Genomic DNA, 17,105 nt, shown 5'->3' with positions numbered 1-17,105 from the left:
CACCGTATATAAAGTAGTTGTCTGTTTTCATGGCTTATAACAGCACATAAAAGAGTTTGTTAAAATTATAAAAAACATACAGGTTTCCAACACCTATGTACAAGAGTGAACAATGTTATAAAAAGGGGCTCTTCTTGACTTAGTGAAGAAAATGAAGTCACAGGAAGAGCTAGAGAAAGTGAAGGTTTGAACATTGATTCAGAACAACAAGCAACTCGCCTCATTCATTGGCAACATTTAGGCCTCATATGTACAGTTATATAGCAATTTGGATGTCTTGGTGAGAACACATTAGATCCCCTCAGTGGGTTCCCTCATCAAAGTTAAACCCTAGAACCAAGTTTGGCAGAAGGTTGAAGAATACTCAGAGCAGTTGAGACAGAATGCCACTAAGGAAGCCTTGGAGCTGAACGCATAAAACATGCAAAATTTCATTGGTGGTCCTGTCAAATTCAAAACAATGTTTCTCATGCTTTAGAATGAGTTGGACACAGGTTCCAAGACAATGTACCTAGATTCTATGGAGGCTAATGTCTGCTTCTAACAAGACACCATTAAGAAATTTGGGGACACCATCACACAATACCAAGCTTTGCACCAATATGTGACTGAGAAACAACAAGTGGAGGTTGTTGAGCTAGACTTCTCCCAAAATCCAACATCATAATGTTGTGTCTTGTTAGGATGTCAAGTTGTCTCTACACTATTTTTTCTTATATGGGTATAAGTGGAAAATGTAATATTATTTGTAACTATGTTGTATGTGAAATTCCAAGTGTCAATATTGGAATATGAAAAGTCATCATGTAATGTAATGTGTTATTTTGTGAAGAAGTTGAAGAGTCATGAGGGTAGTCCAAAGGTCACAAAGGCGGAGTTGAAGAGTCACCCCCCTATTGTTATAAATAGAACCTCATAACTCATGTAACAGGCTTTTGGGAGCCAAGCTTTAGGCTAGGCTTAGGCTTAGAAGGAGCTTGGGAATATTGTGAATAGCCTTGGCTTCTCCATAGCATAGAGTGAGTATACTTCTTTGGAGGAGAAGGTGTTCTTGATTGTAATGTTCCACTATTGGGGATAGTGGTCATCAATGGTGTATGTATGAATGGAACTTTCACTTATAATAATAAAATTAGAGCCAACATGCTTTCATGCATATGTTGTTAATATAGTAGGACTATTCCTTTTGTATTGCCAATGTATGTTTTTTAACTTACACATATGCTTATGAAATTTCATTTGCATTTGTATGAATCTTGTTGAATGTGTGTTGTTGTATTAACTCAACACTTTAACTTGTGTAATATTTTACATCTTATCTTGTGATGTCATTTCTCTCATGCGTTTCTTTCAAGCTGCATACTATTACAGGCTTCCAAGGAGTGCACTTCCTTTTCCCTTCGTGTGCTAGAACCTTCATGCATCATACTTGACTCTCTGTAGGATCACATACTTGCTCTCAGCCAAAGTTATCATACTTCCCTCTGCGCATTTTCAAAGTTAAGGCATTACATTACCACCCATTGCTAGGACTCCTACTCCAAATGGTGTGAGGTCTAGTTGGGAATTCATATCGAGGAGATCCCCTGAATGTTAACAGGTCCAACACCATCAACGGGTTCGAATTCATTTGGTATTGTACCTCCCATCATCCCTAAGTTCTATGTGCATCTGGAGATCCTTCTCCTATAGGCGACTAAAGAATTATCTGCATCCTATCATATGGAATGAGGCACCTAAATCTAGATACCACACACTTCCCATTACATTTTTGGTCATACATGCAATCAGGGTGAAGTCTAATTCAAATATCTAGGAAAGTTCTTCACCTCCCACTACTCCTGAAGGCTTCTTATTAGAATTCTTGTGCAGACACTTTGTTGCATAGTTCCCATATTCATGGTAGTGAAAACATTTTATCTTTCTTAGGTCCTTCTTCTTGGCATTGTTCTGGTTATACTCTATGTTGCTTTAGGCCTTCTTTCCCTTAGATTTATTTCCCTTCACAAGAAAGGAAAATTTCTCTTCCTCCTCTGCTTTGGATGTTACTCCATCTCTAATGTTCCTTCTAATTTCTTCGTGCAACAAATCAGACTAAAGTCTCTCCCAATTTGGCAATTTTTCCCTTCCATTTACAGAGTCCTGTTAGTTTTGCCAAAATTTTGGAAGGCCGAGGAGAGTTAGGCTCACTAGCTTCAAAGATGGAATATTTTCTCCAACTCCTCCAAGCTCATCTTGACACTAAGTGAATATGAAGAGGTAATGTGGAATGGTTTCATTTTTCTACATGCAGATGTTTCTGAGATTGCCCCTCAATGCCAATTTCCTAACGTCACTACCATTTTCAAATAACTTAGTGAGGGTCTTCCACATAGAAAATGGAGTCTCCTTTCCATGTAAGTTCGAGGCTATGTGATCTCTCACACCTTCCAGGATGATCCTTCTAGATTTTGCAGTATCCTTATTCCACTAGGCTAATTGTTGTGCATCTAATACTGTTGGTTTTGGAATGTCAGTTTTGGTGTACTCCAACACTCCATTATCATCGAGTAAAACTTCCATCTTGTCCTTCCATGCTATGAAATTTGAGGTTCCCTCCAAGGCATACTCCAATCTCAATCCCTAGAAAGACATTTTCTCGCAGGGAAGAAAACCTGCTTCACTGAATTTGCAAATCAAAATCTCTAAAGGAGAAGATATATTGACTAGTTTCTAGTGTGATTTCTACTTTGATACCATGTAGAAGTTAATAAAATTTTTCTACAACTCATGAATTCGAATTGAAAAAAAGATATTATAGATTTCCTGTACAATATTATAGTATGGAAATCACAATTTAGAAACAAATGCAATGACATGCAACCATCAAAACCACAAGAACATTGATTTACAGGGGAACCCAACAGGGAAAAAAACCCTTTATTGCTTTCCATTAATTAGATGAGAATGAAAAACTATTACAATGTCTTGCTTTAACATTGAAGCACACCCTGCATTATAAACTTGTTCTCCTTCTGATTGTCCTGCTCTGACCAACACTTAGCCAATTCAAGGCCCCAATTTCCTCCTATTTTCTTGTGTAATTCAGGAGAAATTGAGCTCCTAAATAATAGGGGAATTCCCTATTTTCTTTTACAAATCCCAAGGAATTGATCACCTGCTTCAATGCCAAGTCTGTACACTCAATTGTATACAATTGATAATCACAATGTCCCTTTTCCTCCACTCCAACTAGGCGATTCAAATTCCATGCATGTCTAGGCTATTTTCAACTAATTTACTAGTTTAACTGGGAGATCACTAAGTTAACAACAGTTCTACTACTCAACTGGCCTTCAACTGACTCAAATAAGTACTCGAGTTTAGTTAACTGAGTTCAATAGAAAATAACTGAACTAGATTGCTAAATTTTAGCAATCACTACATGCACAACTCTACTTCTAGCCTATAACTCAAATTTACTGAGCTAACTAGTAGACAAGGCCACGCCACTCTAGCTAACTACAATTGAAGTCATCTTGCTAATGTGGAAAGTCAAATTACTCAATTTGAATAAGGCATAAGTCAAATTGAGCCTTTCTTGCTACAATTTCTAACACAATGGTGGAACATTTGAGGAAGGATATATTTCCTAGAGGAATGCACAACAAAATAAACTATAAGATAATTAATCCATGTAATGTATTGAGAAAAGAATATTTGATAACACCTATAAGATGAATTTTTTGGATGCCTTTGACATTTCTCCAATATTTAATGTTGTTTACTCATATGAGTTTCATGAATAAGAAGAGAATGGTGAATATGGCACCATGCAAAGATGGGAAGGACAATTTCTAGTCAAGTTGATTCATAAATTAGAGAAATATTGACAAAAAGAGGGAGTTGGAAGAGCCAAGGTCAAGTTCAATTGGACTATTTAATTAAATGAAAGAATAAAAATTTGAAGGATGCATCATGGGTTGGAGAGGATGAATTGGTCTACTTTAGTGGGTTGCATTACTCGAAGGGTTCACAGTTCCATCACATGAGTTGAATGCTCATGTTTTTCTTACCAAGTGTGTTTGATGTAGGAATATCCTTGGACTCATGAAAATAGCATAAAATATTTACTTTTATTTTACATTTAGTATTGTTTAATTTCTTAGATTAGTGAAAGAAATAAAAATGTCACTATTACTACAAAATTTATGCATTTAACAACAATGATAAAAGGAAAATACCTAAAGTCTCAATATCTAGAAATTAAATTAGAAAATTCAACATGAGATTGAACACAAGTTACCTTAGGCACTTATAGATATAGTTTAGGAGGAGGCAAAGAGTTACAAAGACTATCAGGCTATCATGTGAACTCAAGATTGTGAGAGAAAATTAGAAATATATTAATTAATAAAGGAGAATGGAGTTCTATTAGTTTGCAATAGGAGAAGAGAAGGTTTAGCTCCATATCTACAAATGAAAAGAGAAAATCAAATATTGACTTATGCTTAGGGAAGTCTAATATTGTCTACCACCACTGTGATCATACTTCTTTGAATATTTTGAATAGTGGAGAGATTAAGACCTCCAAATTCTCATCCAAATGTTCAATTGACATATTGTTCAATAAAGAGTTAGATTATATCCATTTCCTCTTGTTTCTTCTTATTTACAATTTTTATTTTGTCATATTTAGTTCAATATCCTTTGCATACTATGATTTCATAAGTAAGCTACTTTCATACTATTGCACTCTAATAAGTCATATCCAATTTTGTAGTGTTTTAAAAAATTACAAAACTTGTTTGGTGCATCATTTTGTAAGTGTCTATCAATTTAGTTTATTTTGGTTATTAGGAGGAATGATTGTTATCTTCCCCACCCAAATTCAATTTTGGCAAGTGATATGTTGAGGTCATATCAAACATATTATTATAACATTGCCATCCTCCAAATGAGAGGAAACACTTACACCTTTCTCTAAGCTTTATAAGTTGGGAAAATATCATTTTGTAATAGAACTGCTATGCTACATTAAATTTTAAATTATTATTTGATCTCATTTTAGCAATATTGTAAAAAAATAAATCACATAAATTTCAAAATGACATTAAGCATATAAAATGATTTTGTAAAATCTATAAACTATCAAATAAATATTCTAAATTATGAAAAATAATTTCTCTTAAGATGTTTTTATAAAACATTAAATCTAATTAGGGCAATATTAAATCTAATTAGGACAACATTATTATAAAGCCAAATTTCATAACTATTTATAAAAAACATTTTCTCACTCCTATATTAAAATGTTCAAATAAATTATAATAAATAAAATTTCATCACTTATTAATTAAAACACAAAATAAAATTAAAATTCCATTTTCAAATGATTAAAATAGTTAAATCAACTAATTAAATTAAAATCGAATTTATTATAAATAAAAATTAAACAATAAACATTGCCATCAAATATTAATTTATGAATAATGAAAACAAATTAACTTAATACCATTAAAATTATATTACTCAATAAGTTAAATAATAACAACCAAATTATATATCAAACCTTTTAAACAACCTAAAATATATTAATTATTTTGAAAACTAAGTTCACCATCACATATTAATTTATGAATAATGAAACAAATTAATTTAATTCCATTAAAATTATATTAATAAGTCAAATAATAACAGGCATAATTATATATCAAACCTTTTAAACAACCAAACCTAAAATATATTAATGAAAACCAAGTTCACCAAACTGGTTTGAAAAATGTAATCACAACTATAAACAACAAACTTTCTTTAGTTATTTCTAATATTTTAGAGTTTATCCACTGGACTACCATGAAAATTCTGACTTGAAAATTAAGATAATAGCTCTTCTATACTCAAATTTAACTTTCGCAATTATTAAATTATTAATTTAAAGTTTGTGCAGCAGGAAAATCCTAATCACATAAACATCAAGATCATAGTCATATATACCATATGGAAATCTTACAAATTGTCTCTCAAATATCAAATTTTAAAATTTGCAGCTTTTTATTTAAAATTTTAAAATGCGCAACTAAAGAAATTATCTCTTAGAACTCTAAAAATCACTCATCCATAATATCTTCATCCACATCCCTCAGTGAACAGATTCAATATTCCTTAGTGAACAAATTCAATACACACGTGATAGGAATCCAACATGGAAATCCTTGCAGAAAAAGTCTCAATCCCAGAATCGGAGCCAACATTCAAAGGTTGTGAAGAGAGAAGTTATGCAGTCCAACTAAAGTAAGGAACCAGGGAAAAACATCTTGCATCTTTTTTGCTCAGCAGGCTAACTGTTGTGCAAGAGTGGCAGGAACTAAATCTGCATCTGACAGAATTCTGCGTTACTAGTAAGAACTCCGGAGACATTATGGTTCATCCATGAACATCTCGCATCGAATATAAATTTACAGAATAAATTATAGGTAAAATATCAAGTATACATTTGTTGGCTATATATATATATATATATATATATAATCAGTTGTATGCTAAAAAAATTTTAACATTAGATTAATTACACATATAAATACATCAATAAATGGTTGAAAATAGAAATTCTATCTTCGCCACATAATCACTTAGTTGAGCAAATTTTTCAACTAAACCCTAATCTAAGAATTATATTAGTTGGACTAAATATCTCATATCTAACTAATTAACAAACACATTTAATGATGAGGAACAACAATCGATATGCACAAGACAAGTAAGAGTTAATTATCTAAGTCACTCCCTTAACAAGTAAGAGTTAATTCTCTAACTCTCTCCCTTAACGAGTACCTATCTTTGATCTTTTTGTGTGCAATATCTTCATTAGCTTCTTTAAACATCTTTGAAATCTCATAGAGCGAACTCCAACAATTTGTCTCATAACCCTCGAAAAGGTGTAGTCAGAAAACTGGATTCCCAAGTTCCACTCTTGAACGCTTGAATCAAGGATCTCCCGAAGCCAATTACTAAACAATGTTCCAAGTTGTCACATGAGAAGACCACTCTCACACCTTTAACAAATGAGAGATCCTTCCCTAGATCCACAATTTCCAAATTTATCCGGACAACCATCTATGTTGAGTTTTACACCACCTATCTCTTAAAATAGTTGCTTCAAACACAATCAATCAACTGTTTGCAATAACTTAACTACTAGTCATTCTATAGATGGGCATGTGTTATCGCTCCAAGAAACTCTCCTAGGTTGTAGCTCGGAGATGCCTGGTAACATATAAATTCAACTTATTTGTTGCAATGGATGAATGGAAGGGATGATGTTTGTCCAAGCCAGATAACCACTTCTACTTTGTTTCACTCTAGACCTGCGTGAACACCCCTAGACTACAAGGCTTTAGACCACCAACTACTCACAGTTTAAAGATAAGGTGAATATGGAGAAAACTGACCACACCAGCAGATGCACAAGACCTTGTGATGGCCGGTTGCAACTAGTAAGAAGCTTGTAAATCTATTCTACGAATGCACAGACAGGACGATAGCTCTCTGACACTAGATAAAAAGAAACCTAGATAACCTGTTCAATGATACATTCAACAATCTAACACATAGATAGGATGATAGCTTTCTAGTGCTAAACCTTAAAGATCAAGAATACAGCATATCAGGCATAGCTTAGAATAGAGAGAAAATGGAAAGTGAGTAGTTAACAACAAAAGAAGCTTGTATTAGCTGAAAATGAAGATGAGACGTTGCAAGTGGCAAAATATTCATAGTCTCCAAAAGTTGAACCTTACATCAAAACATCAACCATCAACCCTAATTACATCTTTCTTCTGGGTATTTATAGAGTTTCATGACAAAGGCACTTGACTATTTAGGTGTGGAGGGGTCATAATTGACCAGCTATTGCATTTAACTGCCTAATGGAGTCTCTGAACATGCTTGCTTGCTTCAGTGAGTGAATCTGATCCTTTTAGGTGTTGTGCTATCCTCTTAGGTAGTTTGAGTGTTCGTATTAGTGTAGCTCCATAACTGGAAAATGTAGTTATAGGATCATGCTTTTACTTTCTCTCCCTTAGCCATACTTCCTGTTAAACATGGTTGTTAGGGCTTTACTGCGATTGTACAAGTATGCTGGTTACCTCCTTCCTTCGGACGAATGGAGTGGTCAAAGGACGTGGGGTGCATGAATGAAATGATGAGTCGAATGAGTAGAGATAATGGTCGTCGGATTAAGGAAACAGATGGCAGAAAATGGTTCTGCTGGGTCATCGGATGAGGCAGAAGCGGATTGATTTTGGGCCATTAGATATTTGGCGGCCAGATTTAACGGTGATCAGGTAGTGAAACAGCGCGGTAGTTAAACAGGCGGGCAGACAGGTTAGGCGGTAAATGGTATTGATCGCACCGCCTTTGAGCATAAAGCGGTAAAAGGACAGGGACATGCGATCCCACTCAGAGGCTGACATGTAGTAGCGGATGAGAGAGGAAAACTGCTCTCATCGTGCGCTAACATTCGGGTGAGTTTTGGGCGTGGAGAGAGCGAACGCCGTCGGAGCGCAGCGGGGATGATCGTATGGTCAAGAAATGGTCGTGTAGGTCACTTTATCGGGCGTGGCGGGAGCCGTTGGATTGGCGGGGGAAGTCAATGGCAGAGATTAAAGGCGGTGAGTTTTTAAACGGAGTGAAGTCACATGGCTACGGTTTTATGGCGATTTTAAGCCTTTGCACTTGAACTTCGAGAAAAATGGGTTTTGTGGTTTTCTTAAAAGAAAAACAGAGGAATCGGAGATGAAGGGAGGATGAGTGAGGTAAAGGAAAAAGGTGAAAATGACCATTATGGGCCTCCTTTGAGTATAACCAACACAACCAAGATTATCTCTGACCTTCAAAAACCATAGTTATATAGCAGAGCTAACACTGGCTCCTTCTGGGGATGAGATCCTCCCTGTGAAGTCTCAAGAACTGCAGATCATTGCCTTTCCTACAAAAACCAGATCAACGAAATTTCCTAGTGTTCCATTGGGCATGGAGTTTAATTGAGTCTACACTAAAACTGATAAAACAACATATTTACAACATTAAGGCTTGAAGACCTTAAATGACATAAACTTTTAGAAATCGCCCATTAACTGGGCCATCAAAAGCTGTCTCTCCTTCCATGCTTTGCAGCATGAAAGTATTGTTCCCCTGGATCTGAGAAATGATAAAAGGTCCCGTCCACAAAGCATCAAACTTGCCATGGTTGCCTTTCTTCTCCTTGAGTGCATCCCATTTAAGAACCAAGTCCCCAACTTAGTAACTGTCTATCTTTACCTTTCCGTCAAAGGCTTCCTTGATTCTCCTCTGATGTGCTGCAGACATTTCAACCAGCTACTCTCTAATTTGATGCATTTCTGCCAAATCACTGATCCTCCTAGCCATGTCATTTTCTTCATTTTGTTCTTCCTACAAGAACTTCGCCATAGGGAGGGTTAACTAAATTGGGAATACAGTCTAAGTGCCATATACCAGCTTGAATGGAGAATTCCCTGTGGATCTCTTGGTAGTCACTCTGTCAGCCCACAATGCATACTTGAGTTTGGAATCCCAGTTCTTCTTGTTGTTTTCCAGCGGCTTCTTGATTATCCTTATCAGGCTCTTGTTGGAAGATTCTACCAAACCATTACCTTGAGGGTAATATGAGGTGGAATGCACCAGTTTAATTCCCATTGAGTCACACATGTCCACCAACTCTTTTGCCCTGAAGGTTGCTGCAGTGTCTATAACTAATTTATGTGGGCAGCCAAACTTGGTGAAAATATTTTCAGTAAAACACTTCATGACCACATGGTGATTAGCTTTCCTAGTAGGAATGGCTTCAATCCACTTAGTGAAGTAGTCAGTAGCTACTAAAATATATCTGTGCTAGCCATTGGAACGTGGGTTAATTTCTCTTATGAAATCCAAACCCCACTACTAGAAAGGGCCACTGGCACGTATTGGCTTTAAGGGCAGGGACTTCAACTGTTGTTTCCCTTCAATTCTTTGGCACCTGTCACAATATTTTACAAATGAAAAGACATCAGAAAACAATGTGGGCCAATAATACCCAGCTCTAAGGATCTTGTGGGCTATGGTTTTCCAGTAGTGATGTCCTCCACACATGCTGGAATGAAATTGTTGCATGACCTCCGTGGATTGCTCTTTATCTAGACACCTCAAAAGAATTCCAGAGGGGTCCCTCCAATACAGAAAGTTTTCATGAATATATTTGGCTGCCCTGAGCTTAACAGTCCTGGCTTAGCTTGAACTAAGGCCTGGAGGAACTTCTAGCTTCAGCAAGAATTGAGCTATTGTAGAATACCATTCACAAGAAGCTATAAATTCTGCCAATGACTGGTTTTGCCTCGGTTCAACTGTTTCTTCTTCTGTCTGACCATCCTCTGAATTTGTGCTTATCAAATTCATGTCCAGCATCCTGCAATGTTCTTCAGCCATCAGTTTGGCCAGGCCCTAACCTCTGACAAGCTTGGTGGGCTTCAGTTCTATGTTGAATTTGATAAGCTTTGCAATCCATTTAGCCCTTCTTCCATCAACATATAGCCGCGTTAGGACATCTTTCACTAAAGCAGAGGGCACATATGCAATTACCTTGGAATGCAGAATGTATATTCTAAAAGCTTTCAGAGATTTGATAAGAGCATATGCCTATTTTTCAATGATATCATACCTCAGTTTAGCATCCCTTAAAGTTTTGCTGAAAAATGCCACTGGATTCTCTGAACTTCCATCATATATTTGCAATAAAACTGTTGAAGGGTGTCGCCTGAAGCAAATGAAAATATATGGAACTCCTTGCTATAGTCTGGGTTGATCAAAGTAGGAGCTTCCATAATGGCCTTTTTGATGGCTTCAAAAAGATCTTCTTGTTGCATCTGTCCATTTGATTTTTGATCCCCTTTTTAACATGGAGGTGATGTGTTTTACAAGTTCTGCAAAATTAGGAATAAACCTCCTTACGAAGTTTATTTTGCCCAGAAAGGATTGGATGTCCTTTTTCAATCTTGGGACAGACAAGGATTGTATTGCTTTTACTCTCTCTGGGTCAATCTTGACACCTGCAGTAGAGACAATGTGTCCTAATAGCTTGCTTTCTTCTAAAGAAAACTGTGACTTTTTAGGATTGACTGAAATCCCAAACCTTCAGCACTTCAGAAACACTTTCTTCAAATGCTACAAATGGTCCTGATGGCTGCTGGAGTATACTGTTATATCATCTAGGTAGACAAGGACAAGCTTATCCTTCTCTCCTACAAACGTTATATCCATAGCTCTCTGAAAGGTGGCTCCAGTATTCATCAGCCCAAAAGGCATCTTGGAATACATAAAAGTGCCCCAAGGAGTGGTGAATGCAGTCTTTTCTTGGTCATCTAGACATACAACAACCTGGTTATATCCTGAAAATCCATCCAGGAAAGACATCACTTCGGCTCCTGAGACTTTCTGCAGCAAATGCTCCATCTTGGGCAGAGGATAATTATCTTTCTTAAAGCATTTGTTGAGGTTTCTGAAATTGACATAGAGCCTGATTTCTCCACTTTTCTTCCTCACCACAACCAGGTTGGCTACCCATTTCGAATATCTCAGAGGGACTATGATTTTGGCAGCCAATCATTTCTTGATTTCTTTTTCAATCAAAGGAAGAAGCAAGGGATTTATGGCCCTCAGTTTCTTCTTAAAAGGAATGGTATCTTTCTCTAAGGGAATCTTATGCTGGATGATCTTTTTATCATAAGTTTTGAGGTCATTATATTTCTAGGCAAAGAGATCAGCAAATTGCTTCATCAAGGTGCAATATTCAGCAGTTTGGGCAGCAGACAAAGGGGTAGACAGATTTATATATTTTGGATGACCTGGACTCCCTATGTTATGCCTATGGACTACAAATTGGTCTTCTTTTTTGGCAACCTTATAAGGCACATCATTCTGGTGAAACAGCTTCTCAAGAGGCACTAGCCCTTTAGGTATATGATTGCTAGGCAACTAAACAATGCTATCATGGCCAATTTTGTTTCTAAGCCGGGGCTGGGGATTTTCTTCCAAGGCTTCATTATCTTGATTAATTTGCATATTAGAGAATTTACCAATGACTTGTAGAAACCTATTTACCTCATCATCATCCTTAAAAACTTTCCAATGCTGGACATTATCAAGCAAGGATGGTCTATATTTTACTTGGACTTCATAGACCAACTTAGGAGGCGTGGGAAGGATGAACATGCTAGCAGACACGACAAGGGAATCAGCAAGCTGATTTTTTACTCTAGGGATATATGAGATACAAAAACTATCAAAAGAGTCTTTGAGTCTCCATACCTCATCTCTGTATGCCTTCATCCTTGGGTGCCTCACTTGGAACGTTTTGTTCACTTGCTGAATGATGAGATCAGCGTCTCCAAACACCTTTACATTTTTGATTCCTCTGTCTTTGGCAATGTTTAAGCCCAATATCAGAGCATCATACTCTGCTATATTGTTGGTGACCTGAAAAGTCAGTTTGAAAGACAGATGTATGCTTTCTTGTTTTGGAGATACCAGCACTACTCCTGCCCCTGTAGTTTCTTTTGAGCAGGCTCCATCAAAGAACATATCACGAACTTGTGTTCCCTCTTCTTCCATAGCCTAGCCTACTAGTTTCCTGATCTACATTAAGGCTTTCTAAGATTCTTGAATTTGGAGAATGCATGCCCCAAAATCAGTGTCCACAGCGTAAATAGGATGATTAGCGGGGTTATTCTCATCACTGATGATATAGGCTAGTTGGGCCTCCCTGTACAGTCTTCTGCTTTCTCCTCCAAAAACTGGGACAGTGGCATACGATAAATCATTTTGTAATGTTCCCCCCAGTCCTTTAATCCACCCTCTAGAAAGCAGCGTGGAAAACTTCGAGGGACATCTGCTACCACAATATCCATCATCATGCTCTTCATGGGCAGCTGAGTTAGGATGATAGCTAAATCTTTGATCAACCCTAGACACTTCACCTTCCTTGAATCAAAGGAGAATAAATCATGATATGGTCAGGTGATATCAAGGCCTAACTCTTCCATGATAGCCTTGGGCATCAAATTGTGACTGGCCCCTATGTCCAACAGGTAGTTGTGGAGGATTTTGTCATGAATGGTCATTGATAAGACATAAAATGATGGAGAAGTATCATCAGCTGGTTCATTCATTGGGCTAAGCATAACTACAAGTTTATCATCCTGGAAATTGACATAGTCGGTGGAGGCTTGTGTGGCTGTCAGCTCAAGGGCATCTAGAATAGGCTTTCTAAAGACTTCACTCTTTACAAGTTCAATCAGAGGTACAGATATTTTTAATTTCTGGACTTCTGATTCAAAGCTGAAAGGGGAAGGAGACTTGTCAGGGCCTCTTACCTCTTGAGCTGGCACTTTGGGGATGGCAGGATCAGCTACTGGTCTTTTTTGTTTGTTAATTTGCTGCTTTGTTGGGACAGCTACTCTTTGGATAGGATTCTCCTTGACACTGCATTTTCTTGACCTCAGATTATATCTTTGTTGTTCTTCAGTCTACAGGATAGCTTCTCCGTCCCATTCTTGACTGGTCTAGTCCTGGAGTAATGATTCTTCATAGGCAACCAATGTCAAAAAGGCAGCACTACCCTTATCTTCCATGCAATGAATGTCATCCTCTTCATCGAGTTGTTCTTCCTCCATGACTACATTTTCGAAAGGAGCTTTAACCCTTTGTTCTTCACCAGCTTCTTTACCCCTCTGAATGATCTGCAATTGTTCATTTGCTCTTCTGAATGGATTTGGATTTCTTGGAGCAAATCAGTTTGGAAGCCTTACTTTCCCAGAGCTCTGCTCAACCTTTAGCTTAGATATTTCAGCAGCCAATGACTCTATCATTTTGGTCATTTTTTCTATTTTGTGCTCTAAAGATGAAGCAGAGGAAGAATAAACCTTACGTCTCTTCCTTCTTCTATCAACATGGCTTTTGAGTTTCTCTGCAACAGTGATATTAGATTCTACCTCTAGAGTTGCATCTTGCATTTCAGCTAGAGTGGCACATCTTCTTTCCCTTAATAGCAGGCAGAAATCAGAGTCAAAAGCATTGGCATAGGTGAGTTTGGCAGAGGTGGGGGTAGGCTTTACTTCAGCTAGTATTTTACATACATATGATTGAATATTTTATTGAAAGCAAACAATGATTCCCCATTTTCCCTCTTAAGGTTGCCAAACTCAGTATGGTAATATAACAGGTCTTTTTTATCTCCCCAATGCTTCAAAAACACATCATCTAATGCTTCAATGTCTGCTACAGACCTAGGGGTCAATTCTCTGAACCACTTTCTAGCCTCCCAATCAAGGCTTTGGACAAATACTCTCATCCACACATCATCCTCACTGATATCTAGGTTATTAGCATAACTATAAAAAGACTCTAGGTGTTCTTCTGCTGTTACTCCCTCTGTACCAGTGAACTTAGGCATATATTTCTGATATTCTCCTGCAGGCATGGCATTCAAAGGAACAGGCAGGACCAGGGGTCCATATCTAGCAGATATGATTCTTTCCATCTTTGTGGGTGCTTGTTGGCCTGCCATGACTAGGGTAGATGGAAGAGTACTAGTCGTTTGGATGACAGAAGACTGAGAAATGAATGACAGGGCAGAAGGAAACTGATGGACTATAGGGGAGGTTTTCTTTGGACTGGTATCCAAAGCGGAACTTATTGAACAAGGAGCGTTTTGAATCTCTGAGGAGATTTCTTCACTGATAGTACTAGGCTCTATATTTTCAACATATACATGCTCAGCTACAAGCCTCTCTGGCAGAGATACATAAGATTGTTTAGGCTTACCTAATCCTGATGCTCCTTTCTGTGATGTTTTTCTTTGCTTGACAATCTTCTCAGGGTCAGGCACTGGGTCAGCTGGTGATTTCTGAGGATTTCTCTAAGTATGCCTCACAAACTGAGCCAAAACTATGATGTGGAGTCGCCAAAGGTTGGTCCTCTAGTAGAGTCGCCAGATATATGATTACAACTGAGAATGTGTCCAAAATTTGTCTATCATCAAAGCTGAATCTGTGTTGTTCTCCCAGGGAAGCTGAGCTTCAATCTCCTCTCCCCAACAACGACACCAATTATGTTATCGCTCCAAGAAACTCTCCTAGGTTGTAGCTCAGAGATGCCTAGTAACATATAAATTCAACTTATTTGTTGCAATGGATGTGTTAGTGTCGGTCTTGAGCCCTCCATCAGTGATCAATAACTCTTTGCATATGCATTTATAGGTGTCTCATCAGTGTCAGTTTTGCATCCCACTAGGCATGCCATAACACTGAATGGAGGAGCTGGTCTTTGTTCCCTTCTTGGCTTTGCTGGATCAGGTCATACCACAATGAAATTGAGTCATGTTTGTTTTTATTTTTGTCTTGAGGTCCCAGGTCTTAGGTCTAGGATTCTGAGTCAAAATCACTGCAAGGTCATGAGTTCAAGTTCAGTGAGTGCCCAGCAAGCCAGAAGGAGGTATGTACATATGTTTCATTATTATTTTCATCAGCTACAGCTCATTTTATGCCTTGGATTTAAAAAAATTTAAGTCCAAGGTCATGTCAAATTTGTAAAAATAAAGAAATTTTCAAAAGTTTGCAAAAGTGCCGGCAACAGCCCTGGTTCCTTCGCCACAGTCCATCAGATGGTCAACCTGCAAAAAGAACGGAGTCAAACGCGTCAAAAGGCTCATTTCAGGACAAAAAGACTCTAAAACAGTGTTAAAGAGAAATGCAAAAGTCAAGACATTATAAAGTGAGTTTTTGAGTTAAATTTGTTTAAATATGAGCTTATAAAGGTAAATTCCCTCCTTGGAGGTCATCATAATGCATTTAAAGGCAAGAGAATACGAGTAAGAGAGATTGAAAGGCGATTTTAGCAAAGTTTCTGCAGTTTCAGGGCTTGGAGTGGTGCGCGACCATTCTGGGGAGGTGCGCGACCACCTGGGTGGTGCGCGACCAAACGGAGGGCAGTGCGCTGTGTTAAAATACACGGGCGCGACCCCAATGGTGCGCGACCATTCCAGGGTGGTGCGCGACCATTTGGTCTGCCTTCACAAAAACTCACCCAAACTTCAATTTTCTTTCAAATTTGCTCGGATTTCTTCAAGGTATGCTTCCCTTATGATGTTTATAATCATGCCATGGATGAATAAGGAGGGTTATGGTCATTTTATCATGCAAGAAATTAATGAAAAATAGGTTAAGTGACTTGATGTCTTTGCAAGCTTATGTTAGGTTGTATTGTTTGTTTTTCAAGGTAATTTTTCCTTTATTCCCTTCCATTAGTTTCCCATTATAAATTCACATGTGTTAGAGTGTCATTTTCATTGATCTCATTTGCAAATTAATGCTAGACCCCATCCCAATTTCCTAAAAACCCTAACCCCTCCTAAACCCTATTTCAAATCCTAATTTCTCCCATGCATCCTACTCAAACCCTAACACTTTGTCACACAGCAAATTTATGTATAAAAAAACACAGCAAAATGAAAAAGAAACATTGTGAAAAGAAAAAGGAATATGATGGCAAATGCATGCATATGAATATCACAAAAAACAGAGTAATATCACTATGCATAGCCTAGACAAGACAAGAGCAAAAGAGACATATTGCTGTGTAAAAATCAGAGGCAAGGTAACTAGGTGGCTGTCATGACAAAGTTAACAATATACAGCTGTACATGTTGTCAAAATGAACATTTTGCTGTGGTAAGGTTTGCATAAGAACATGGTATATTTCCCTAACCTCAAACTCTGTTTTCCTACCCTTCCCTTCATTAAAACCCTAATTCAATTGCTTATCCTTTCCCTAAAAATCCCAGTGCAATTGAAATCCCTCTTCCCTTTTGTCAACATGTAAATGAAGCTTTATTTCCCCTATGACAAAAAGCATTCATGAAGCTGCAAGTATTGTTTAAAGACCTGCTGTTATAGAGTATGGTTGGCAAAGGATTGTTAATGTATTTCCTAGTCCCAAAATCTAATTTCCTTTCTCCATCTATCTCCCTAAATCCCTTTCATGCCATTCATCTCTTTTCCCTTTCAAAATCTGTC

Source organism: Pinus tabuliformis, chromosome 2_1, assembly GCF_031772625.1.
Source record: "Pinus tabuliformis cultivar Carrire ecotype Pingquan chromosome 2_1, CPIR1, whole genome shotgun sequence".
Taxonomy (NCBI): Eukaryota; Viridiplantae; Streptophyta; class Pinopsida; order Pinales; family Pinaceae; genus Pinus; species Pinus tabuliformis.
The sequence above is the reverse complement of the archived record's forward strand: the minus strand, read 5'-3'. Positions refer to the sequence as shown.